This window comes from Macaca nemestrina, chromosome 13 (genome assembly GCF_043159975.1).
Source record: "Macaca nemestrina isolate mMacNem1 chromosome 13, mMacNem.hap1, whole genome shotgun sequence".
Taxonomy (NCBI): domain Eukaryota; kingdom Metazoa; phylum Chordata; class Mammalia; order Primates; family Cercopithecidae; genus Macaca; species Macaca nemestrina.
The window spans coordinates 23041448-23067307 of NC_092137.1; the positions used below are offsets into that span (position 1 = coordinate 23041448).

The 25860-nt window shown below is 41.5% G+C and overlaps 1 long non-coding RNA gene across 1 annotated transcript; it reads right to left on the reverse strand.

The window, feature by feature from the left end:
• Positions 1-255: 255 nt before the first annotated feature.
• On the reverse strand, positions 256-25860 carry LOC139358027 (uncharacterized). Its single transcript, XR_011612232.1, has 3 exons — positions 25772-25860; positions 970-1090; positions 256-374 (listed from the first exon to the last, which is right to left on the reverse strand). It is a non-coding gene; the product is annotated as an uncharacterized lncRNA (long non-coding RNA).

The window sequence follows — 25860 nt, forward strand, 5'->3', positions numbered from 1 at the left end:
TTGCAGATGCTTTGAAAGTAAGTTTTCTTACCTTGCAACAGAAATTCATATGCAGGCCACCTTCTCTCCCATTCTCCATAAACAGAATGGGGGACGGCTGGGTGCAGTGGCTCACGCCTATAATCCCAGCACTTTGAGAGGCCGAGGCAGGCAGATCACCAGGGGTTGGGAGTTCAAGAGCAGCCTGACCAACATGGAGAAACCCTGTCTCTACTAAAAATACAAAATTAACTGGGTGTGGTGGCACATACCTGTAATCCCAGCTACTCAGGAGGCTGAGGCAAGGGAATCGCTTGAACCAGGGAGTTGGAGGTTGCGGTGAGCCGAGATCGCGCCATTGCACTCCAGTCTGGGCGACAAGCATGAAACTCCACCTCAAAAAAAAAAAAAAAAACATAATGGGGGACAACATGAGGCTTACTTTTTGCCCCTCATGTGTTAAGCAAATATCTGGAGGCAGAATAAGTAGATGCAGTATATTTACCTTCCCAGTTATACAAACAGGTTTAAGATGCAGTCCTGTTATGGGCTGAATTGCCTCTCCCCAAAATTCTATATGTTGAAGTTCTAACCTCAAGTATGTCAGAACGAGACTGTGTTTGGAGATAAGGCCTTTAAATTGATGATTAAGGCTAAATGATGTCATCGTGGTGAGCCCTAACCCTTATAAGAATCAGGTATCCTTACAAGAAGAGGAGATGAGGACAGACACACAGAAAGCGAGGGCCGTGTGAAGACACAGCGGTAAGACAGCCATCTGCCAGCCAAGGAGAGAGATCTCAGGAGAAACCAGTCCTGACGCACTTGATCTTGGACTTCTGGCCCCCAGAACCGTGAGCAAATAAATTTCCATTGTTTAAGCCGCCCAGTCTGTGGTACTTCATTTTGGAAGCTCTAGCCAACTACGACAAGCTCCTTCCTATCTTCAAGGAGCTGGCAGCAAGAGTGTAAGGCCCCAAGAAGACTCACCATGAGTGAATGGCAAGACTCAAACCTGGCTCCTGACTCCAGGAGGTTGTGGAGCCTCTTTTCCAGAGCGATGAGCACGTAAGTATCTCTTTCTGTCAGGAACACTTTAGTTGGAGTCTCACTAGAGGCAAAAAAGAACGAGCCATGTTTCTGAGTCCTCAGGTCACCTACATCCCCAGGGGCCTAAGAACGTTAACTCTGTCCCCAAAAGGTCTTCCCGTTCCCTCGGAGGCCCTGGCTGTTCCTGGACCTTGATGTGATGGAGGGCTGCATTCTCCGCCCACGGGAGCCACCCCTCTCACTCCGCAGAGTCCGTTTCCCATTCAGACTGTATTCAGAAGCTCCCTGTGTGGGGTGTGACAGGCTTGAATGCTCTCAATGGAGCAGCTTTATCCCAGAGCCTGAAACTGTGACAAAGAGAACACCTTCACCTGTGAATTGGCTTGATTTGTCCAGCTGCTGCTGCTACCTTCTCATCAGAAGGCCGGCCTCTGTACAAACCATATTTCTGAAAGCTGAAACAACATTCTCCAGCTAATAGGAGGCTTTATTTTTTCTTTTCCCTTTTTTTAAAAAAAAGAAAAACCGTGAAATGTCCTCTTTTAGCGGGCAACTTGAAAAATGCCCTTCCAAAGAACTGAGTTGTCAGTATAAACGTCTAAATGGACCTTTATTAGAACCATAAAAAAAGGCTACTTAACATGTAATTGGCCCATTCTTCATGCTTAAATACACTGCTAAAATCGTGCCAATAGCTAACTTTGAAACCCATGGTAAAAGGCAAACGTTTTATCTACAGGCTCCATTTTATAGCCTGGTAAGATGAGATCACATCAATCTTTGTGTCTTTCAAAAGATGATAGATAGAAATTTGCCAGATACCTTTATACCATTCACTTTTGCCTCTTGGATTTACTGAAATTAGCTAGTAGACAAGTCACTCTAGCAAGATCATCCCATAAATGCTGTCTCCAAGCAGACTGGAGAGATGAACTCAAGTCCCCCTTACCCCAATGTGGCTCTGCTTCCATTTCCTTCTTTAATTCTAATGTTCATAGTACTGTTTATTATCAACCAGTTTATAGATCTCTAGTTAATATTTGCTCAGGGCTTATGTTGATTTCTCAATACATGCAATTTTCTGGTTTCATCTTTATCTTCAAGGATTAGATTGGATCGAGCTGCCTTGTAGTAATTTAGTTTTTATCTTATGCCTTACAGTTTTATGTTCTTGTAATAGCACTTGCTTTTCCTTTTTTATTTAATTAAATATATCTTATTTCACAACTACAGCATTTTTTTTTGAGTTTATTTATTTAACAGCTGGCAGGGTGCTGGTGTTTTGTAGAGGGAACCACGCTGAGTATTTTTAGACATTCAGAAGTTAGGGAATGCTCCAGCTGAGAAGCGGGAAGAAAAATCTGAACTTGAGAGATGAATGCTCAGAGATTAAACTTGGATTGCTTTGGTTGCATGATGGAGCTCCATAGATTAAGTCCTTAAAACAAAAACAGAAACAAAAACAAACAACCAAAACAGTATATTTAAAAGTATGTTCAAGAAAGAAGCTGCAAGACTTGATCCTTGGTCTCCTGAAGAACAGCTGGCTCTTCCCATTGGCTCAGCCAGTACAGAAATACCAGGTGTTGCTAATGCCTTAGGAACATGTATGCACATTCCCCACAGAAGGCTCTAGACCTGCAAGACTTTCCAGCCACCTCTGTGCTCAGCCCCATTCAGCAACCCTGTGCATTACAAGGTTTGGATCAATACAAGTTGTGTACAGGAGTATGGTAGCCTCTGGCTAAAGGATGATCTCATCGTTTGTTCTAATAAGGACTGAAATGCCAATGATGGGATTCAATACCAATGCTGGGCTCTGCAGCCCTCCTTTCACCATGCTGACCTCACTAGGCTCCTTCTAGGCTTGAAGCAACAGCAACAGCATCACAAAACCTTGCAGCTAGGGTGAGTCAAGTGAGGCACCTAGGTGGTAAAATTTAATGAGGAGCTCATATTCAGAGTCAGGCAGAGTTTGCATGACCCTGACAGTGGGTGTCTCTTTTAATTTTATACATTAGACATCCTGCTTAACTCACCCCAGTGCTAGCCCTATGGTACCTTCCTGGAAATATTCCCTCTGCAGGCCGCTACGGCACCAAAAAGGCCCAGCTAGAATGCAGCCACCCACCCTAGGTTTCTTGTGCCTGCACCTGGGATCATTTGGAACCATCAGCCAGACAACTTTCCTCCATCCTGACCAGGATACCTCTACTCCATGTCCTTCCCTATGAGAAGCACTATCATGCTTCTCATGTTACCAGGGGAAAAATCTTGGAAGAGTCTCCAGTATTTCCCACTCATCCAACTGGACCATCAATTGTTACTGACCCTTCTTCTGTGCTATCTCCCCTTCTTTCTAGAGTCACAGCTTTAAATCAAGCTGGCATCATCTCACAACTGGATTATTGTACCAATTTCCTAAAGGGTTCCATGCCTCCAGGCCTACCCACCCCCAGGGCATCCTCTACAGAAGAGCAAAGTGTAGTCCTTGAACCAGCAGCATTCACATTACTTGGACACGTCATAGCAATGTAAATTCTCAGGCCCCATCCCAGAACTACTAAATCAGAAATTCCAGAGGTGGAGTTCAGCACCCATGTTTCAGCCTGCCTTCCAAATAATCCTGATGCTCAATAAAGTTTAAGAACCACTGCTCTAGAGTATACGATTTAAGCCAAAGTCCACGCTACCTTCTAGCTTAAAAATTCTTCATTGTCCCCCTTAAGATGATGCTCAAACTTACTAGCCTAGCTCTCCATGTACTTTGCAAAATATCCTCATTCTATATCTCTGGTCACATTGCTTACTGCCCCCTGACCCATATCTCAAGCCCAGCCATGCTGCTCTCTAGACTGAACCCCAGAGTGGCACAGCTTCCTTCTCAGCTACCTCCAGGAATAGCATCTATGTGTCCAAGAACTATATTATTATCCTATTGAAAGCACACCCATGGCAGGGTTGACCATCCTGAGGATGGATTCATCATGCAGAGGCAGTAGACAAGGCTAACAGTGGAAAGAGAATTGCCATGTGCTGAGTGCCTGCTACTGGCTGACTCTGTAGTGGATTAATTTCCTTACAATGTCTCATTGAATACCTACAGAAAAATTTTAAAAACCTGTGAAGGACTGATGGAAACAAGGAGGTAAGTGTACCCAAGCCCAAAAGCAAATGTGAGCAGGAAGACCTTTCTGGAATCAAAAGTAGAATAGAGACAGTTGTAAAAAGACAAAAAGAGCCCACTGCCTTTCTTCAGGGCCCCTCTAGGGTCCTGGAGCCCAACAACCAGCCCAGGGTCCATCCTCTGAAACCCTCCATGCATTTTCTCCCTTTGCTGACTATGGTTGAAGCAAGAAATGCAAAGGGCACTTGTTGTAAGCCCTTGATCCAAAGACCCAGCAGTACTGTTTTTGCTGAGTCAGGATAAACAGAACTAGTCACAGAAAGAACATGGGGACATCACGGCCTGTAAGTGAGCACAGAGTTCAATGCTGGGAGCCCAGGTCTCCCAGCCACAGATTTGTCATTCACCAGGTTGGAGACAACATCCAGCCCCAACACGTGCCCAGACCCCAGGGTCTGGACGTCTTTTGCTGAGTTTATGCCTAATGAGGTCACCAAATCAACCTCTCTCTAAAGGCCCATCTGACATATGTGAGCACAGCATGCTGGTGAGGCAAATCCCCTGTGTCCCCAGGCATGATAAAGTGGTCACCTGAAGTTTCAGTATCCACAGAGAAACTGCTATTAAACCAATTTCCAAGTCCCAGACGGGGTCCCTGCCAGGGACCACCATCCTTCCCTGCTGGGGTTCAGCATCAGCTCCTCCTGTTGGGGTGGTATGGGGAGAGGGCCACTTTTGAACTTTTTCTCTGATAGTCTGAGGTTTTCAAGAGTGTTCTGCCTTTCAAATTTATTTCAGCAAGTTGCTGTTAATTGTGTTTTCAATTAGTTATGTTTAAAACATCTTGAGATTTGGGCAACTGAAATTGCAGTGCATTAATAATTATTAAACAGAGGTTCTAATCCATTATTTATTGAATAAATTTTTAATACTAATGCAGAATCCATTGTCACTGACACCATGAGTTTGGCCATTAAGAAAAAAAAGCTGACGAAAGGAAACTGAAGCTCCAGGATTCCTAAATGAAGGCCTGTGGAGCAGAGCTTCCTGGAGAATGGATTGGCAGCTGTTTCTCTTTTATGTCTGTTTAATCAAGGCTTTGTTGCCTAGAGGAAGGGAGGGGAGTTCCCACATAGTAGGTACTCAGTAAATGTTTGTACAGGGAGTGAATGAATGCATGAATAAATAAATGAATTTAAGAATAATTAAACCAGAAGAGATTTTTTTTTAAAGATCTAAGCTCCTTTCTATTTTAACCATTAACAAATACTTACAGAGCATTCAGCGTGGTACTGAAGTGTCCGTGATGGATAAGACAGTAATCCTTTCCCTCTCAGTCTGACAGATCATCCTAATACACATTTAAATATAATTATGATAAAATGTGGTAATCCAAGGTGGCACGGAAGCCCATGTGAGAGGGTGACCCTGGTTGGAGAAGTCAGAGAAGGCTTTGCTGAGGAAATAATGCTAGGTCTCAGAGGCCGAATTTTCCAGATGTAGAAATGAGGAAAGGGTAAGACAGCATATCTGGGGACACAGGCAAAGACAACATGACACATACGCGGCACATTTAAGATCATCCAGAATTTGCTCGGGGCATGAGGAAGCGAGGCTGGAAAGGCAGATGGGAGCAAGAAGGTGAGGACTTCATGAGCCATTGTTAGAAGCTTGGTTTTCACTCTATGGACAAATCCACCAGCAGGGGTTAAAGCAAGGGACTGACGAGTCAGATTTTTCTTTCAGGCCAGCATGTCAACTTACATTCTACTAAATAACCTCAGCAGCATGCTGGCTAAGCTTCGCCGAAGTTGCAGCAATACAGGGGAAGAAAGGGCAGGATTAAGTTATTTCATAGCTAGAAGCTGAAACAGACCCCAACTCTAGGTAAAGGGTAAGCAAAGTGAAAGAAAGAGCCAGAGATGCCCTACTGTTTTGGCTATGCTGGTTTTAAGGAAGGAGGGTTAAGCTGATTGCATGTGGTGGGGTGAAGGACAATGGTGGCAGAGATGAAGAAAAGTCTTAGGACAATAAATTTGAAGTGCCAATGGGCCACACGGGTAAATGTCCAGCAAACAATTAGATATACTAATCCAGAGATCTGTAAAAAATAGGGATTGAGGTATAGATGGGGAGTAATTAATACAAGGTAGTCACTTCAGGCATTTGTTCAGAATATACTATGCCCCACACTTAGCTAAATAAACCTTATGCTATGGAGAGCCATTAAAAATGATTTCCAATAGAATTTTTAAAAATAAAATATAATTAAACATGGGGAGAGTCTACTATCTCTATTTAGGGCAAGGACATGAACACAATGAGAAAGTAAAGCAGTGGAATGAACAAAAGAGACCTTGGGGATTCTCTCCAGTCTTGAACTCAACCCAAAACTAATGCATTGATCAATCAATATTACAAAGCACCAACTCCAAACCTTGAGGAATCCAGAGACACAAAAGTGACATCATGTAACCCCTCTTAGCCTCAACATCCCTCAGAAGCTTTGAGCCCCAACCTTAACCCTCTGTCCTGCCCTCTTTCCAAAATCTTCTCTAGCCACTGCAGACTGAAGAGTCTCTACTCCTCTGGGCACCTTTAACCTTGCCAAGCTCTCGCCCACACGTGGCCTGGGAATTTTTAACTTGTCCTGCTCACCCAGATATTCCCACACACTACCCCTATGCAACTTGCACTCCTGGAAGGCCACAGCCCATCCCCACCCCACTCACAAACTCCAGCAAGGCTCAGCACAGGATTAAGCACATAGCATTTTGCTCTGCTCATTTCTGGTTCCTTGGGAGCCTCCACTCCACCACTGCTGCCCTACCTCCAGCGTGCTCAGCTTGGCTAATACAAAGATGAGTACATGTTAGGTGCTCAGTGAAGACCCAGGTATAATGGCCCATTTGACCTATGTCCTAACACTTCCTTTTTCAAGTTCATAACAGCCCTGGGATTCAGAAAGTCTCAAACATCCCTCCATCACCAGCAGCAATCTGAGCCCTTGGCTCATGAAGCCTTGCCGGCTGGAGAGAGGAGGGGTCAGTGAAATGGGTTAGATCCAGCCTCCCTCTGCCTACCCTCCCAGAGGCCTTCCTGGAAATATTTTGGAATCCCTAAGAACAGATACCTGAAGCCTTTAAGTCACAGTCTCTGTGCTCAGGAAGGTGTAAACGAGAGCTATAGCATCCAAGACAGGAGGTGGCCACATCCACCTGAAGTTGAGAGGCCTCTGGGCTAGCAGACTATGAAGTGAGGTCTGTAGGAGTGAGCAAAGCAGGGACACGAAGAAGGATGTAGACTGGTAAGAAGTGAACCACACCAGGAAGCCGTCTGTGTCCTTCCAGGCAAAACCACCACTCCCTTTATCTTCTCACACATTTTCCAGCTGTCTGCTTGTTTTCCTGTCTGCTTCCTAGATATAAGTTCCTTGAGGCTAAGAACCTGAATTTTTCACCTTTTCATTTTCCATAATGCCTAGCAAAAGGCATGGCACATGGTAAATGCTCAGCGAATTGTTGTTGAATAAACAAATAGATGAACCCTACTTTTGAAGAAACCATAACTGCATGATTTTTAAATCATGTCTGCTCTTTGGGTCAGTGTCTTTCAGGAGACACCAATAATCCATTAATAACATTTGGATTTTAGGAAAAATCTCTTTAAAGGAAAATGTACCTTGTAAATATTCTGTGTTCTCAGGGAAAAGAAAGTCAGTGGGGGAAAACTGCAAACAGCCTACTCCAGAAGAATTGAGCTGAGGCCAGGAAATTAAAATTAGAATGAATTTAGCATTGGTGTTGTTATAACCAATTATCAGAAAGTTTCTTTTTACAAATTTTTTATGAGATGGAGGGAGGAAGGAGTGGTAGGCTTCTTTGAAATTATACCAGCCAATGAATGGCAGGATTAGAATATTCCTTTTTTAGCTAGTGGATACAGTAACGTCATCCTAGAGAGACAGGGAGACCATGTCATGTTTGATGTCTAAATCTAATGACTTTTTAAATAATAGTGACAACAATATAAACAATAAAATATGTAATGTTCTTAAAGATTACACTATCTAATTTGACTTACACACAATCCTGCAAGTACCACTACTATTGTCCCTTCCTAAAGATGACAAGTTGAAGGTCCAAAAATTAACCAGTATTAGATCTGGGACTCACACATGTGCCTTTGGACTTTGATCCTGTGATTTTTTTCTCTGTGATAACTTTCTGATAGAAAATTCCCTGGAGGTCTAGGAAATGGCAAACGTTCTTATTGCTAGATAAGAGCTTAGAGGACTGAAGTCCCAGCTCACACAGAAAAGCAGAGTTATGGAGGCACTTGGGTCTCATCTATCCACTTGGGATTTGAATCCCATAACTAGCACCCTGAAACACCTGCCTTTTCCCAGGCATGGACTCATGGTGAAGCTGGCCCTGCTTAGAAGCCACAGAGGGGTTCAGTCTGGAACGGGGCTCCCTGATGGAGCCATCAGAGGGTGGTTCATAGTTGGGACTCGAGTATCAGAGAGGGAACCTCACTTCTGAAAGTATGAAACCTACAAGGAGCAATGCCAATGGATTATCCCTGGATCACATCTGCAGCTCTGGGACCCTCTGCTCTCCTCGCCTGCCGCTGCACCGGCTTCCTCGCTGTAAAGTGGGGAAGGAAAACTGTCACAGCACAGGCTTGTTGTGAGCCCATGCTGGAACAAAGAAGCATGAACAAGCACTTGTTAGTGCAAGTCACGCTGTCCTGGGAAGACAAGTCTGAAGACTGTCACACCCCTGCCTCCTTGCTCCTTACAGCTGACCTTGAACCCCAGTGACAGCATGGGAGGAGAGGCAAAGATCAGGGACTCAGGATGATCTCCAGCCTCACATGAAACTTCCATCCTTGCTCTGTTCAACCTGCAAGTGGTTCCTAAGCAGGAAGCAGATCCGCCTGCTTGTGCTGCTTGCATTTATGTTGTTTCACTTCTAATTAGGCCCATCCTGCCCTATTACAGACAATGGAAGTGTGCTTTAAATGAAAGCCCATCTCCTTTCCCCTGACTATACTAAGCTCTTCGTTTCTCTTTGCCTCCTCTGCATTTAGTAACTTAAGTCTGCTTGGAGCTAAATGACCCAGTTAATACAGCCTAGATGGCTGACTGTCCTGTGGTCACTTAGGAGTGGCCCTCACAACGCAGAAGCTATTACACATTGCATCATTTTTTATTCTGTTTGTAGTTTACATCTCTAGACTGGGAACCCAAGAGGCTGGTGGATCTGGGTCCCCAAGGGAAGCCAGCATCACCTGAAGTATGACCTCACTTGTCAAACGATCCTCCTCCCCACAGCCTGGGATGGATGAGCAAGAGGTTTATCTTGTTTATTAAAGGAGCAATACTTTATCTTGTGGAAAAACACACTAAAATATTTATAGGTGAAATTACTTGATTTATGGGATTTCCTTCAAAATAATAGGAAAGGAAGGAAGTGTGCAGAGGGCATTGGTGTGTGGATGGGGAGATTGTCTTAGGTAAATCACCATCGAGACTGGGTGATGAGAACAAAAGCGTTCAGTAAAAGATTCTGTCTACCTGTGTATCTGCTTACAGTTTCCCACAAGAAAAGACCACTGTTTAAACAGCAGGGTTTAAATCTGAAAAGCTGGAGTAAATAGTTCTTTAAAAGCACATTTTTAATTAAATAAAAGTTCAAGATGTGCTCAGTGTCACTCTCTATTTTGCACGGTTCTATATTCATTGTTTAACTTGGTTTTTACTTCCAGTCTTAATCAGAGTGCTTTCTTCTAATTTATCCTAAATCTTTATTTCAAAAACAGTCCCTCCAGAGCAGCCCCCAAATGGCAAGCCAGATTCACATCCAAAGCTGTTTTCGCAGCTTGTCTGCAGCCTTTGTCTAGCCTCACCATGAGCAGATTGTTTTCCTCAAAGGCCAATTTAGATCACGAGTGACCCCATCATTTTCTCTAGTTCATTTTCACCGGGTTGTCCTGCACCTCCCTGCTCAGGAAAAAAGCAGAAAAAGAGAAAAGCAGTGATCACGGTCATGCCTGTGACTTGAGTCTCCTCTGGAAAAGGTTCTAATTGACTGGAAAAACAAAAGAATCTTCTTCTCCACTGACCCACACCTGTATATAAACTGCTGTTTGGACCCTGGGGCCATTTCTCTGGTACTTCTGTTTATCAGCCCACAATATTCCCAAATTATAGGACTACATCCAAGAGAAAGGAGCATTCCCACAAGCCAAGTATGGCAAATATGATTCTATTAAATCAGACAAGGCCTCGCCACCACTCTGCCTTTTTCTCTCTAAACCTAGCTAACTGCTTAATCCCATTCCATCTCTACCCACATCTACGGTTTTTGTATCTTCCTATTCTGACTCTAGCACTTTCCATCCATGAGAGTGCCACCTTTCAGATAGCCCTTGCCTTTCCAACAAGAATAATCTTTCTAAAACCAATTTGTATACAAATTAGCTGAAACTTTGGCCAGGGAAATGCATGCATGTGTAGGCATACAAACTGCATTGCCTTGGAAGACTGTGCCTAGTTTCCACCCACTCACACTCAGTACCAGCACAGATAACCTTCAGCCCAGCCACTTGGAGCCCCATGCCTGAGGCCACCCTGAGCATCATGAGCTGGGCACAAGTCAGGAGCAGCTACCGTGAAAACAGTCTTCTCTTCTTTGCCCTCTTTCTTCTTGTCTCACTGAAGACAACGATAGACTCTCAGAGGTGTTTAATGGGGGAAATCACCCACCCTGTGCCCAGTGTGCTCCAAACAAGGAAAAGCAAGGGTGGAGAAGGAATATTTTTGGAACAGAGAAAGCAAGACACAGAGGGCTGCACCCCTCCAGAAATAGTTTCTTCCCTGATAGATCTCTTTTCCTTCTTCTCCCTTGCAAGGTGCCTATTACCTGGTTAGTTGATCAAAGTATCAAGTGGAGAAGCCAGAAATAATTGACAGAAATATGGGGAACCCCTGGCCTTTATTACATCCTCATCCAGGAAAGAAAAACCTCCTGCCCACAGCAGCACCTGAGTGGATCATGGTCAGTACGACGATGTGGGAGGATATTCACACACGCTGATTTTCTGAGCAAGAAACAGCTTCCTGATATTTCTTCCAAACGTGTTTTCTGTACTACATTCTACATCCACCTGGCACAATGACAGATTCAGGCAAACAAGAAGAAACATGGCCAATCATGCCTCCACTGGGTCTCTGCCTCAGTCCCCAAGATTCACCCACTCTAACTTAGTATGAGCGCCTGTCATAGATGCCCACTAAACATATCTTTAGGACATAAGCCTTGATGTCAGTAAACAGGGGATAATTAGACTTCTAGTAACTCCAGGTTTCTACCCAAAAAGTGAATGCATGTTGTTGGTAATCTTGCAATATGCTTTGGCAACCTTCAAGTCCTTCATCCTCACTGAAGGAGTCGGGCCACTTTTCCCAAGCTAAGCTGCAACATACACGTTGGGCATTCAAACAGCTCCTTCACTTTTATACGAAACCAACCTCAACCCCTCCAAACAACCGAAGCCACTTCAGTCTGCTGGTCTTTGGGGACAGGGACATGTAAACAATCTAGTGAGCAAGGCTTCTTACAGAAAGGGAAAGCAACATGACCACAAAGAACTGCCAACTAGTGTATGTGGGACATAACTTCAGCGACAAACCCCCTGCTCCTAAGAGGGCTCTACCTGGTGAAGGAAGGTGGACTTTTTTTCCTATATATTTTTAAAGATGAGGCGACTGAGATTCAAAAAAGTAAATAATTGTAAAGTTTTAAAAACAGATCTCAGCAGAGGGCTTGCAACATAGTAGGCATTCAAAAATACTTATTTAATTAATTAGCTAATGAAATAAGACAATCAGAAGTTCTATCAGCCCTTGCCCTCTTCTTTGCATCTCCTCTTTTTGAAGGGCCCTAACCTCTAAATGTAGGATATGGACACAATGAAATTCTTTTTATCATGACTTTATCTGATTTCAAAACAGATCCTATTTGTTTCTGAAAACCATCTGAATTATGTTCAGATTCTATCCCAGAAAAGCCTTCCCCATTCTCAACTCTGCTGGTTACAGCCCAGTCCTAACCAGAGCCGCGCACAGGGCCTTTTTAAAATAAGGATCCTAAGTTTCTGGTAGGGATGCGTCCTTTGATGTTCATTTTCTTCCAGCTAAGCACCCAGCCAGCTACAAAGGCAACTTTGCTACATGTTTCTCCCACCTAATGAAAGTGGGCTTAACAGAGAACAGACTGCGAGTACCTGCCATCATTATTGCATTCAGAGAGAGAATCAGAGGCAGTACCTCGTAGTTGTATTCCTAAACTGGAGATTAAGGACAGGTCCCCAAGCTACTGAAATTATTAGGTTTGGCACTGATTCCAGTTTAGCCCCAGCCCCAGCACCACCAAGGCCCTCCACTTTTGGGGAGTGTCTCAAGAGAGATGGGAAACCTGGGTGTTTCTGATGTTCAGAACCTGAGTGTCACTCTTCACACTGAGTGTCTTGGTAAGATAGCTGCGAAGTCACCTCAATGCTACATGGTGGCTTTATATTTTTCAAGGAATACTCCCATTATGTTATCAGACCCTCATGACCCCCCGTGAGGAGGGTGGAATGGGGATTAGTGGCATCCTCACTGTGTATATGGCAATCCTGAATCATTCAGCATCAGTCTGCAAGTCACCTGCAGTTAAACATGAGTCACTCACAGAGGCATTTCCAAATCCCAGCGTTGCCCCCACCTCTTCCTGCTGAGACCACTCTTTCACTCACTGTCACTGATTCACTCCTCCAGGCCCCCTGTAAACTGAGAGATCAGTAAAATTTGCCTTTATTTCCCCACTTTTCTCTTTTCACTGTGCTCCCAGAAATGGTACGGAACTCACAGCAATGAGGCCAGTTCTGCAGCCCGCCACATGAGCTGTCTGGGGAGAGTGCCCTGTAATGCATTCATGGATTAATTTGGGGCAGAGTTATGTTCATAATGAGTGACTTGCTCATATATACAGGGTGCTGTTTTTTAAGTCTTTTTATATGTCCTTTGATAGAATGTTTCATTTGTGTTTTATGCATTCATCTGATTAATTTTTATGTATGTTATGCTTTTGTTGATAGTGCAAATGACATTTTATATTCTATTATATCTTCAAGTACATTACTTCTAATATGGAGGGGTATTATATATTTTATGTCTATCTTTTTTCTGGAAATATAACTGGAATTTTATTGGTTGTTATAGTTTGTTGGTTCAGATACTTTTTCTAAGAAAATGATAGTAATTTTGTGTTTTTCCTTTTGATGTGTGTGTGTGTGTGTGTGTGTGTGTATCTTTGTGTGTATGTGCTAATGTATCAGTCTGGACCTCCCTAACTATGTAAACTGTAATGTTGATGGTGGGTGTCCTTGTCTTATTTCCAATGTTAAAGGGAGTGAGTATAAAAGGAGGCAAATATTGGATGTTTGCTGTAGGTGTTTAGTATAAGACTTTTATCAAATTGAATAAATTTCTATTTTTTCTAGTTTTCCAAGAGAGTCGTTATCATAAACAAGTATTGGATTTTATCAAATGTTTTTGCCTGCATTGTTAAAAATAATAATGTGATTTATTTTAAAAAAATAATGTGGAAAAATACAGATTTTCTGATGTAATGTCTGCTTTTAAACATGCAAGTTAGGTATCAGGGGTCCTAGGACACCTGCGTCCAGCTAGGATGCTAGGATAGAGTTGTGTAAGCAGATCAGTGTTCCTGCTGAACAGCTAGAAAAGTTAGGAAAAAACACCAAGAAATAAATCAATTTAGGACTTGAGGAGCCAAAATCTCTGAGCAAAGAGAAGCAGACAGAGGTTAGCTGGCCATGTTTCCACTAGGAGAAATAGCCAATTCTTGACACACATACCTGGCAGAGAACCACTGATAAAAAGCAGAGAAAACAGCAGAGGTTTTGGCAATCTCATGGGGCTGAGTGGATAAAAATTGAAGAAAGGTAGAAAGTAAATGGGTTGAAAAAGATAAACCAGGAAAATACCAACTAAGAGAAGGCTGATATCCCCTATATCAGATATCAGCATCTACTATAAAGCTACAGTAATTAAGACAGACAGTGTAGTATCAGCACAAGGGTAGACAGACCAATGGAACAAAATAGAAAATCCAGAAGCTGACTCACATACAGTCACTTGGCTTATGACAAACATACCACTGCAGTGCAGGAGAAAAATATTGATCTTTTAACAAATTGTACTGGATCAATTGTATATACATATGGAAAAAAGTGAATCCTAAACCCTACCTCATACTACATGCAAAAAAAAAAACAAAAAAACCACATCAGATTGATTATAGAACTAGGTATGAATTATGAAACAACGCTCTTAGAAGAAAACAGGAAAATATTTTCATAACCTTGAAAGAGACAAAGCTTTTCTAAACAGGACATTTATTTAAGGCTTCTTTAATTTCTTTCAAAATATTTTGTAACTTGCAGAGTATACATTTTGCATTTCATGTGTTAAATTTACAATTATTTTTTGATGCCATGGCAATAAATTGTATATTTCATTTCTGGAGGGTTCATTACTGCAGTATGAAAATACAATTGCCTTTTCATACGTATCTTATACTCTGCAAGCTTGCTGAACTCATTTATGGGTTCCAACAAATTTTTTAGTGGATTCCTTAGGATTTTATATATATAGGATTATGTTGGCTGCTAATAGAGATAGTTTTACTTTTTCCTTTCCAATCTGGATGTCTTTTCCCTTTCTTGAATAATTGTCCAGTCTAGAATTCAACAAAACTAAGTAGAAGTGATCAGAGTGGACATCCTCATTTTGTTTCCGAATTTAGGGAGAAAGCATTTAGTCTTTCACCATTAATTATGATATTGCCTATGGATTTTTAATAAATGACTTCTATCAGATTGAGGAAGTTCCTTCTCTTCCTAGATTATTGAATATTTTGTGAAATTGTGCTTGTCAAACACTTTTCCTGAAATTATTAAGATAACTATGTGGTTTGTCCTTTATTCTATTGACATGGTGTATTACATTAATTGGTTTTCATATGTTGAGCCAACCTTGCATTCTTCAGATAAATACCATTTGGTCACGGTGTATAATCCAGTCTATATGTTGTTAGACCAGTTCTTTCAGTATGTCAGTGAGGATTTTGCCTCTGTATTCATAAGGAATGTTCATTGGTAGTTTTATTATTATTTTTTGTGTGTGTGATATCTTTGTCTGCTTTTGATATCAAGATAATACTGGCCTAATAGGATGACTTGAGAAATGTTCCCTTACCTTTTTTTGGAAAAGTTTGTAAAGAATTAGTATGACTTCTTCCTCACCAGTGAAGTAATTTGGGCCAGGACTTTTCTTTGCAGTTTTTTATGTACTATTTCAGTCTTGTTACTTGTTAGAAATCTGTTCACATTTTCTGTTTCTTGTTGAGTCAATTTGATAATATGTGTCTAAGAATTTGTCCATTTTACGCAAATTATTTAGTATCTAAATTGCTATGCAGATGTGCATAGTGTTCTCTTATAATTCTTTTGATTTTTGTAAGGTCAGTAGCAATGTCCCCTCCTTCATGCTTGATTTTAATAATTTGAGTCTTTTATTTTTCTTGGTCAGTTTAGCTAAAGATTTGTCAATTTTCTTGATATTTTCAAAGAAATAGCTTTTGCTTTTGCTTATGTTCTCTATTGTTTTTCTATTCTCTATTTCATTAATTTCTGTTATTTTCTTCCTTGTGTCTGCTTTAGGTTTAGTGTGCTCCTTTTTATCACTGTTTTAAGATGAAAGGTTAGGTTATTGATTTGAGATCTTCTTTAATACAATTTTTTAAAGCCACACACATTTTCCCCTAAACACTGCTTTAAGATTTTGTATGTGTGTTTTCACTTTCATTCATCTCAAAATATTTTCTAATTTCTCTTCTGATTTCTTTGACCCATTATTTAGAAGTGGGTTGTTCAATTTCTCCATGTTTATGATATTTTACTATTATTGTTTCATTCTATTGTGATCAGAAAGCATACTTTGTATAATTCTAATTCTTTTAAATGTATCAAGTCTTATTCACGGCTTACCATATGGTCTATCCTAGAGAATGTTCTATGTTCATCTGAGAATAATTTGTATTTGCTTCTTTTGGGGTAGAGTGTTCTATAGAGGTCTGTTAGGTCTACTTGGTTTATAGTATTGTTCAAGTCTTATCTTTTCTTGTTAATCTTCTGCCTAGTTGTTCTATCCGTTATTGAAAGTGGAATATTAAAGCCTCCAACTACTATTTTTTGTATTGCCTATTATCACTGCAATTCTAACAGTTTTTGCTTCATGTACTTGGAGGCACTGTTAGTTGTATAGATGGTAATTTTTATATCACCATAATAGATAAACACTCCTTTTATCATTATAAAATGTTCCTGTTTATGTCTATTAACTTGATTTTTGCTTTTGTCTATTTTGTCTGTAGTACAGCCACTCCTGGTTTCTTATGTTGATGTTCACATGATATGTCCTTTTCTATCCTTTTCCATTCAGCCTATTTGTATCTTTGAATTTAAAATATTTACTCTGTAGACATCATATAGTTGAATCATGGTTTTTGTGTTTAGCCCAATTTAATAATCTCTACCTTTTGACTGGGCTGTTTAATCTGTTTACATTTAATGCTATTATTGTTATACTTGAATTCATGGCTGCAATTATAACTTTTGTTTTCTATATGTCTCTAACTTTTTCTCTATTCCTCCTTTACTGCTTTCTTTTGCATTAAGCAAATATTTTCCAGTGTAACATTTTAGTTCCTTTAATAATTTACCATATTTTTGAAGTTATTTTCTTTCCTTAAATTGTGTATTTTTCATTTTTGTGGATACATAGGAGCTGTATATATTTATGGGGCACCTGACATATTTTGATATAGTCATGTAATGTGTAATATTCACATCAGGATAAATGGAGTGTCCATCACTGCAAGCATTTATCCTTTGTCTTACAAATAATCCAATTATACTCTTTTGGTTATTTAAAAATGTGCTATTAAATTATTATTGACTATAGTCACCCTGTTGTGCTATCAAGTACTAGATCTTACTCATCCTTTCTACGTTTTTGTACCCTGGAGTTATTTTCTTAGTGGTTGCTTTAGAGCTTACCATGTTCATATCAATTTATCAGAATATACTTCAGACTTATACTAATTTAGTTCCATGAGACAAAGCAGTATTACTCTTATATAGCCCTATTCACTCCTCCCCCTTTTGTGGTATTCCTGATGTACATATTACATCTAGATATGTAAAACTGATTGTATTACATCGTTATACAAAAATACATAGTTATAATTACCTTATATAACTTTGTCTTTTAAAGAAGAAAACAAAGGATAACAAGTATTTATTTATAGAGTGTGTTGTATTTGCTTTTTTTTTTTTTGAGACAGAGTCTAGCTCTGTCGCCCTTATTTGCCATTTCTGGTTCTTTGTTCCTGTGGATTCAAGTTACTCTCTAGTGTCATTTCCTTATTCCAATACAGCTTTGCTCCCACATATCTGTTTTGTACTTGTATTGTCAAATACATTACCTTTCTATATGTAATAGGTCTGATAATACAATTACATGCATAGTTTAACACAACTGCTTCCTAAATCAGTTAAGGAAAAGAAATATGCTTTTATAGTTTATTTTATACTTGCATAATTATCTTTACTCTTTGTTGTTGTTGTTTCCACGTACATTCAAATTACTGTCTGGGATCACTTGCTTTTCCCTGAAGAACTTCCTCAGTATTTCTTGTAAGGCAGGTCTGTTAGCAGCAAATTCTCTCAGATTTTGTTTATCAGGGAATGTTTTTCTTTTATCTTCATTTTCAAAAGACTGTTGTGTTGGTTATAAGATTGTTGGTTGACAGGTTTATTTCTCTAGCACTTTAACTATGTCATTTCATTCATTGTCTTTGATGGAAGAAAGTTAATTGATAATCTCATCGAGGTCCCCTTGTATGTGATGAGTACTTTTCTCTTGTTGCTGTCAAGATTTTTTTTGTGTGTTGTTTGTCTTTCAGTATTTTTACTATATGTCTAGGTGTGAATTTCTTTGTGTTCATTGTATTTGGAATTTGTTAAGGCTCTTAGGTGTATAGATGAATGGCTTTCATCAAATTTCAGAGGTTTTTAGCCATGATTTTTTCAAGTATTTCTTCCGCTCTCTTTTTTCTCTTTTCTTTCTGGTACTCCAATTACATATATGTGTCCCCTATTTCTCTGAGGCTCTGTTTATTTTTCTTCATTTTTTTCCTCTTAATTCTTCAGACTACATAATCTTTGTTGATCTATCTTTGAGTTCTCTGATTCTTTCTTCCATCAGCTCAAATGTACGATTAAGCCCTTCTGGTAAATTTTTAATTTTAGTTATCATACTTTCACCTTCATAATATCTATTTTCTATCATTTCTATCTCTTTCTCATTATTCTCTATTTTATGAAACATCATTATGCCTTCCTTCCTTTGTCGCTCTAAGCATAGTTTCCTACAGTTCTTTGAACATATTTATAACAGTTGCTTTGAAGTATTTGTCTGCTAAGTCTGATATCTAGGCCCTTCACAGTTTCTATGACCTGCCTTTTTTCCATGTATCAGTCACATTCTTCTACTTCTTGTCATGTCTCATAATTTTTTATTGAAAACTGGACATTTTGGATGATATATTGTAACAATTCTGCGTGCTGATCCCTTGCTCTGCAGCTTGATGTTGATGATGTTGTTGTTTGCCTATTTCAGTGACTTGACTAGGTTATTTTAGTGGTCTGTTCCCCCAGGAATGCAGCCTCTGATGTCACCGCTCAGAGGATGCATCCTTGGGCATGCACACTGTCACCCTGAGACTTCAGTGGTTTTATTCGTGCTCTCTTTGACTGTCTCTTTCACTGATATCTCTGTTGTCTGCCTCCATTTATATCATGCCCAGCTATTAGCCCCCACTAATTGCTGGCTAATTGTTCTATTATGTTTTATACTACCCTGAGGCGTAAATTGCTCCAGAGTCTGATGCAATTAAATTTAAGTCCCTTGGCAGGGGTAATCTTTGAGGCCAGCCTTTGAAGAAACTATCTCTTAGCTGTCTCTTTCCATAATTCCCTCCAGTAAATTTCTAGATGGTCTGAGGTTAAGCTTGTTGCTTTCACGGAGCAAGCAGCCCCCTCTTAATTGCATGTCACCAAAATACCCATTGTTTCTAAGAGCACTCTTAGGTTTGTACTTTCTTACGTGGTGGTAAAAATAAAGCCCCTAAGCCTTGGGAGAGCTTCAGTGCTTTTTGATCTTGTGCCCTGCCTCTCCCCTTAGGTAAAAAGTCTGCAGCACTGCTCTAGAACTGAGGGTCAGAGACAGAGAACTACTTCTCTCAGAGTCACATACCTGCTTTGTGAGTTTTATGCGTGTCACCTTGGGCTGGTGTGGCAGCCTCCAGTCTTTGTGGTTCACCTCTCCTTGCATAGAGATTTTTACCCAAGCTAGGGTGAGGTGATGGGGCCCTCTATTCCCGGCTGCCATGCCTGGAATTCTGCCCTATTAGTATTAGTATTAGTATTAGTATTAGTATTAGTATGGCATGGATGGAGGAAGACAGCCCCAGATTTCTCAGCCATTCTTGCCTGGAATAGACCCTCTGATACACAGAGATGTGGTGGGAATGTAAAATGCTGGTAGCCGGCCCCTACCCCTTGGAGACACTGGAGCCCTCCACTGGAAATTGAGTGAAGAGGGAGTCCTTTATTCTTGGTTGTACCTGCCCAGTGTGGAAATTCCCTCACTGTGAGCTGAGAGAGTAGGAAGGGAGGAAGAAACTGCGGATCAAATGCCATGGATTCCCATCCTTACCAAGATGCAGTCAACTTTCTTGAATAACTATTTCTTCATCTGCTGTATGCCCCAAAGACAATGCTCAGAGACTTTTAAAAAAATTTTAATGTATATAATTTTCACCAGTTGTGGTTGTATCACTGGGGAGAGGGCCTGTGAACACCTCCATTCCACAAATGATGTCCCATAAGTCATTCTTAGCTTCCTAGAAATGAGTGGCTGGCAGGCACTGAGGGCTACTGGTTGCAGCCTGAATCCTGGGCCATTGAGAACAGAAACAAGATAAGGAAAGGGAGAGGTAAATAGAGGATGTGTGGGAAAAAGAAGAGAGGGTGATGAGGTCTATCTCACCATGCCTTTGACAATAGAGCAACAACAAATAAAAATGAATCTTGTTTCATTTAGGGACAACATAGGACACAATCTTGAGGTGTGCAAACTTAGTCTTTGGCAGCCCTGTCTTCCATCTGTGACTATCTCATACCTGATATCCTCCAGGTGAGGGTAGTCTCACTCAGGACTTTTATTTCTCTGACCTATTCCTTTTCCAGCTCTTCATTTAATTTGTAGAGGAAGTTACCAGCCCTTAATTCACACCAAAATACGTCATTGGCTGGGAGCTGCTTAATATGAGATCTTGCTAGAGGAATTTGCTTTTCAAAAGGGAAAACCCTATTCATCCTAAAGGCATGATCCCCTAACTGAGGAACTTGAGGCTACATCACTATGTCAGCCCAGGCTATATGAAACCAGAGAGAAGGGGGATCTTGTAGAACCTTAACTAAGGCTGCTTCACATATTTCTGAGGCCTCTAGAGCCACACATTCTGGCTAAAAAAAAATTCTGACATGTCCACAAATCTGAGGAGGCACACTGTCTCAGTAAGCACAGCTGCTCTCCATTTGGTTAATGATAGCCCATCTCAAATTTGGTGTGTGCAAACAAAAAAGCCAGCAGGCCCAGCTCCATGGAGCTTGCCCACAGAGGCCTCTGAGCTGCAGGCTGCCACAGGATCTCTGTTAGAAACAGAATGATCTGTGTTGAATCTGGTGTGACAAGGCTGGTCTGTGTCAGGTGAAGGCCAGGTATAGACTTTGGCTTATACAGTCATGCACTGTACAATGACATTTCAATGTCTAACGGCATGTATGACAGTGGTTCCATGATCTTATAAGACCATGTTTTAACTGTACCTTTTCTATGTGCAGATATGAAAACACCTACCATTGTGTTATAATTGCCTACAATATTAAATATAGTCACATGCAGTACAGGTGTTCAGCCTAGGAGCAATGAACTCTACCATAAAGCCCAGGTGTGTGGCAGGCTATTCCATCTAGGTCTATGTAAGAACATTCTATGATGTTTTCACAATGACAAAATTACCCAGTGGTACATTTCTCAGAAATATTCATGTCATTAAGTGACACATGACTGTAGTATGACCTGGCAGGATTTGGTAGCAGACAGGCCAGTGAAGGGATCCTAGAAAGATACCAAAGGTTGTGCCAGTAACAATGCAAATATAGGAGTAGAAAGGAGGAAAAAAGCATTGGAGAAAGATGCAGGCTACAGACCCTCAAGCCTAGGGCAAATCTGTTCAATCTTTGTCATTCTATGTGGTTTTCTTAGGCACCTCTCTGTTATCTCAAAAGTCAGCCCAATTTTCAGTCAATCCAATATTGACTTACTCTTTAATTCCATATTTGAAAGAAAACTTTTTCTCTCTGAAAGTCCATTAAGTCACTGTCCCTGAGAAGCCTTCCTGAATCTTTTTGGCATTTGGTCTTCTCTGTCTTCTTGGCTCCCATTGCCCTCCATATAAATTCAAATGGGCAAGAGCCAACTAAAAAAGCCATCCCACCAGAGATCCACCCCACAGTAGAGGATTCCATCCCTGTCCTCCTGCTTGAATGTGGTCAGCTGACTATAATCTGGTACTTCAAATTCCTCCCACGAATGGGGTCCGATCCATTCCCATCTCTGATCCAAAGCGTTTCACTAAAATCTATTGAGAGCGATAAGCAGGGAGCAACCTCTGGAGACCAAGCCACTAAAACAACCCTTCTATCTGTTTCACAAGTGACCTCTATGACTGTGGAGGTTTTCGTCTACCTTGTTTGCTGCTATCTCCCTGAGGCCCAGCACAATCCTAATTCACAGTAGGTGCTCAAATAGGAATTGATTGAATAAACAAGGCTGTTCTTGCACAAAGAGGGATGACTTCTGGGCTGCCATGTTTCATACAAAGGACAACTCACATGCGTCTTCTATAGATTCAGCTGCTTAGAGATACCTGGAGCTGGTTTAATTCCTTGCCAAACCTCCTCCCCAAATTCAACCACTCTCTGAAGGTGCTTTATACTTACGCATTCTACTCATTTCTATACACTGTCCGAATATGCCCAGGTCAATGAGACAGTTGAGCTGCCATGATCTACTTTAGGGTCTACCTCACAATCACTACCACCACTCAACTAAACCAGCATGGAAACTACTTTTTATGTTTGAAAGAATATGAGGGGCTATTGTGTCAGTCATAGGACCAGGGACTGACAAAGCCAAACACCCAAATGCAGGTCTGTATTAGTCCATTTTCACACTGTTGATAAAGACATACTCAAGACTGTACAATTTACAAAAGAGAGGAGTTTAATGGACCTACACTTCCACATGGTTGTGGAGGCCTCATAATCATGACAGAGGGCAAGCAGGAGAAAGTCACGTCTTACATGGATGGCAGCAGGCGAAAAGAGAGAGAGCTTGTGCAGGGAAACCTCATTTTTTAAAACCATCAGATCTCATGAGACTTATTCACTATCATGAGAACAGTACAGGAAACACCCACCCTCATGATTCAATTATCTCCCACCAGGTCCCTCCCACAACACATATGGGAGCGACAAGATGAGATTCGGGTGAGGACTCAGAACCAGCCATATCATCCCACCCCTGACCCTTCCCAAATCTCACATCTCCACATTTCAAAACCAATCATGCCTTCCCAACTGTCCCCTTAAGTCTTAACTCATTTCAGCATTAACTCAAAAGTCCACAGTCCAAAGTCTCATCTGAAACAAGGCAAGTCCCTTCCATCTATGAGCCTGTAAAATCAAAAGCAAGTAAAGTTACTTCCTACATACAATGGGGGTAACAGGAATTGCATAAATACAGCCATTCTGAACAGGAGAAATTGGCCAAAACAGAGGGGCTACATGTCCCATGCAAGTTCGAAATCCAGTGGGGCAGTCAAATCTTAAAGCTCCAAAATGATCTCCTTCGACTCCATGTCTCACATCTGGGTCACGCTGATGCAAGAAGTGGGTTCCCATGATTTTGGGCAGCTCTGCCCCTGTAGCTTTGCAGGGTATAGCTTCCTTCCTGGCTTCTTTCACAGGCTGGCATCGAGTGTCTGCAGCTTTTCCAGGCAAACAGTGCAAGCTGTCAGCGGATCTACCATTCTGGGGTCTGGAGGACAGTAATGGCCCTCTTCTCATAGCTCTACTAGGCATTGCCCCAGTAGGGATTCTGTGTGGGGGCTCTGACTCCACTGCCCTAGCAGAAGTTCTCCATGAGGGTCCCACCCCTGTGGCAAACTTCTGCCTGAGCGTCCAGGCATTTCCATACATCCTCTGAAATCTGGGTGGAAGTTCCCAAACCTCAATTCTTGACTTCTGAGCACCTGTGGGTTCAACACCACGTGGAAGCTGCCAAGGATTGGGGCTTACACTCTGAAGTCACAGCCCAAGCTGTACTTTGACCCCTTTTAGTCACAGCTATAGCAGCTGAGATGCAGGGCACAAAGTCCCTAGACTGGACATAGCAGAGGTACCCGGGGACCAGCCCACAAAATCATTTTTTTTCCCCTAGGCCTCAGGTCTGTGATGGGAAGGACTGCCACAAAGGTCTCTGACATGCCCTGGAGACATTTTTCCCATTGTTTTGATGATTAACATTTGGGTCTCATTACTTATGCAAATTTCTGCAGCTGGCTTCAATTTCTCCTCAGAAAATGTGATTTTCTTTTTTATTGCATTGTCATGCTGCAAATTTTCTAAACTTTTATGCTCTGTTTCCCTTTTAAAACTGAATGCCTTTAATAGCACCCAAGTCACCTTTCGAATGCTTTGCTGCCTAGAAATTTCTTCCACCAGATACCTTAAATCATCTCTCTCAAGTTCAAAGTTCCACAAATCTCTAGAGCAGGGGCAAAATGCTGTCAGTCTCTTTGCTAAAACATAACAAAGAGCTCCAGTTTTCAACAAGTTCCTCATTTCCATCTGAGACCACCTCAGCCTGGACCTTATTGTCCACATCATTACCAGCATTTTGGTCAAAGCCATTCAACAAAGTCTCTAGGAAGTTCAAAACTTTTCCACATTTTCCCGCCTTCTTCTGAGCTCTCCAAACTGTTTCAGCCTCTGCCTGTTACCCAGTTCCAATCTCACTTCCACATTTTGGGGTACTTTTTCCGTAGCACTCTGCTCCTGGTACCAATTTGCTGTATTAGTCCATTTTCACACTGCTGATAAAGACGCCCAAGACTGGACAATTTACAAAAGAGAGGGGTTTAATGGCCTTACAGTTCCACATGATTAGGGAGGCCTCACAATCAAGGCAGAAGGCAAGGAGGAGCAAGTCATATCTTACATGGATGGCAGCAGGCAAAAAGAGAGAGAGCTTGTGAAGGGAAACCAGTTTTTAAAACTATCAGATCTCATGAGTCTATTCATTATGACGAGAATAGCATAGGAAAGACCTGCCCCCATGATTCAATTATCTCCCTCTGGGTTTCTCCTACAACATGTGGTAATTATAGGAGCTACAAGATGAGATTTGGGTGGGGACACAGAGCCAAACCATATCAAGGTTGAAGCTGACTTTCATATAATCTTGCCTGAGGCTCCACATGATGTGACTATATGTGTCTTATGTACATGTGCATATGCATGTTGAGAGAGGGAGGAGAGGGGAGGGGAAAGAAGAGGAGGAGAGAGGAGGGGAGACATAATGGTTAATACTGAGTGTCAACTTGATTGGATTGAAGGAATCAAAGTATTGTTCTTGGGTGTGTCTGTGAGGGTGTTGCCAAAGGAGATTAACATTTGAGTCAGTGGACTGGGAGAGGCAGACCCACCCTACATCTGAGTGGGCATCATCTAATCAACTGCCAGTGTGGCCACAATAAAGCACACAGGAGAAGATAGAAGAGCTGAGTTTTTTGGGCTTCATCTTTCTCCCATGCTGAATGCTTCCAGCCCTAAAACTTCAGACTCCAAGTTCTTCAGCTTTTGGATTCTTGGACTTATACCGGTGTTTTGCCAGGGGCTCTCAGGCCTTTGGCCACAAACTGAAATTTGCACCATTAGCTTCCCTACTTTTGAGACTTGAACTGGCTTCCTTGCTCCTCAGCTTGCAGACAGCCTATTGTGGGACTTCACTTTGTGAACCTGTGAGTCAATACTCCTTAATAAACTCCTTTTAATATATACATCTATCTTATTAGTTCTGTCCCTCTAGAGAACCCTGACTAACACAGGAAGGCAGAGGAGAGGAGAGGAGAAGAGAGGGGAGGGGAGGGGAGGGGAAGCAAGAGGAGGGGAGAGGAAAGATGAGAAGAGAAAGAGGAAAGAGGAGGGAAAACAGGAAATGGGGTAAAGGATCCCCTCATATTCCTCGGAACTTCCCTTAACCTCATTGCTCCTCAGCCCACTCACCTGCATAGAATCCTGTTTCATCAGCATCAGAAGGTGAAGACTGAAATCATACAAGCTCAATTTCTTTATGTATTCAGTGATAGCAGCTC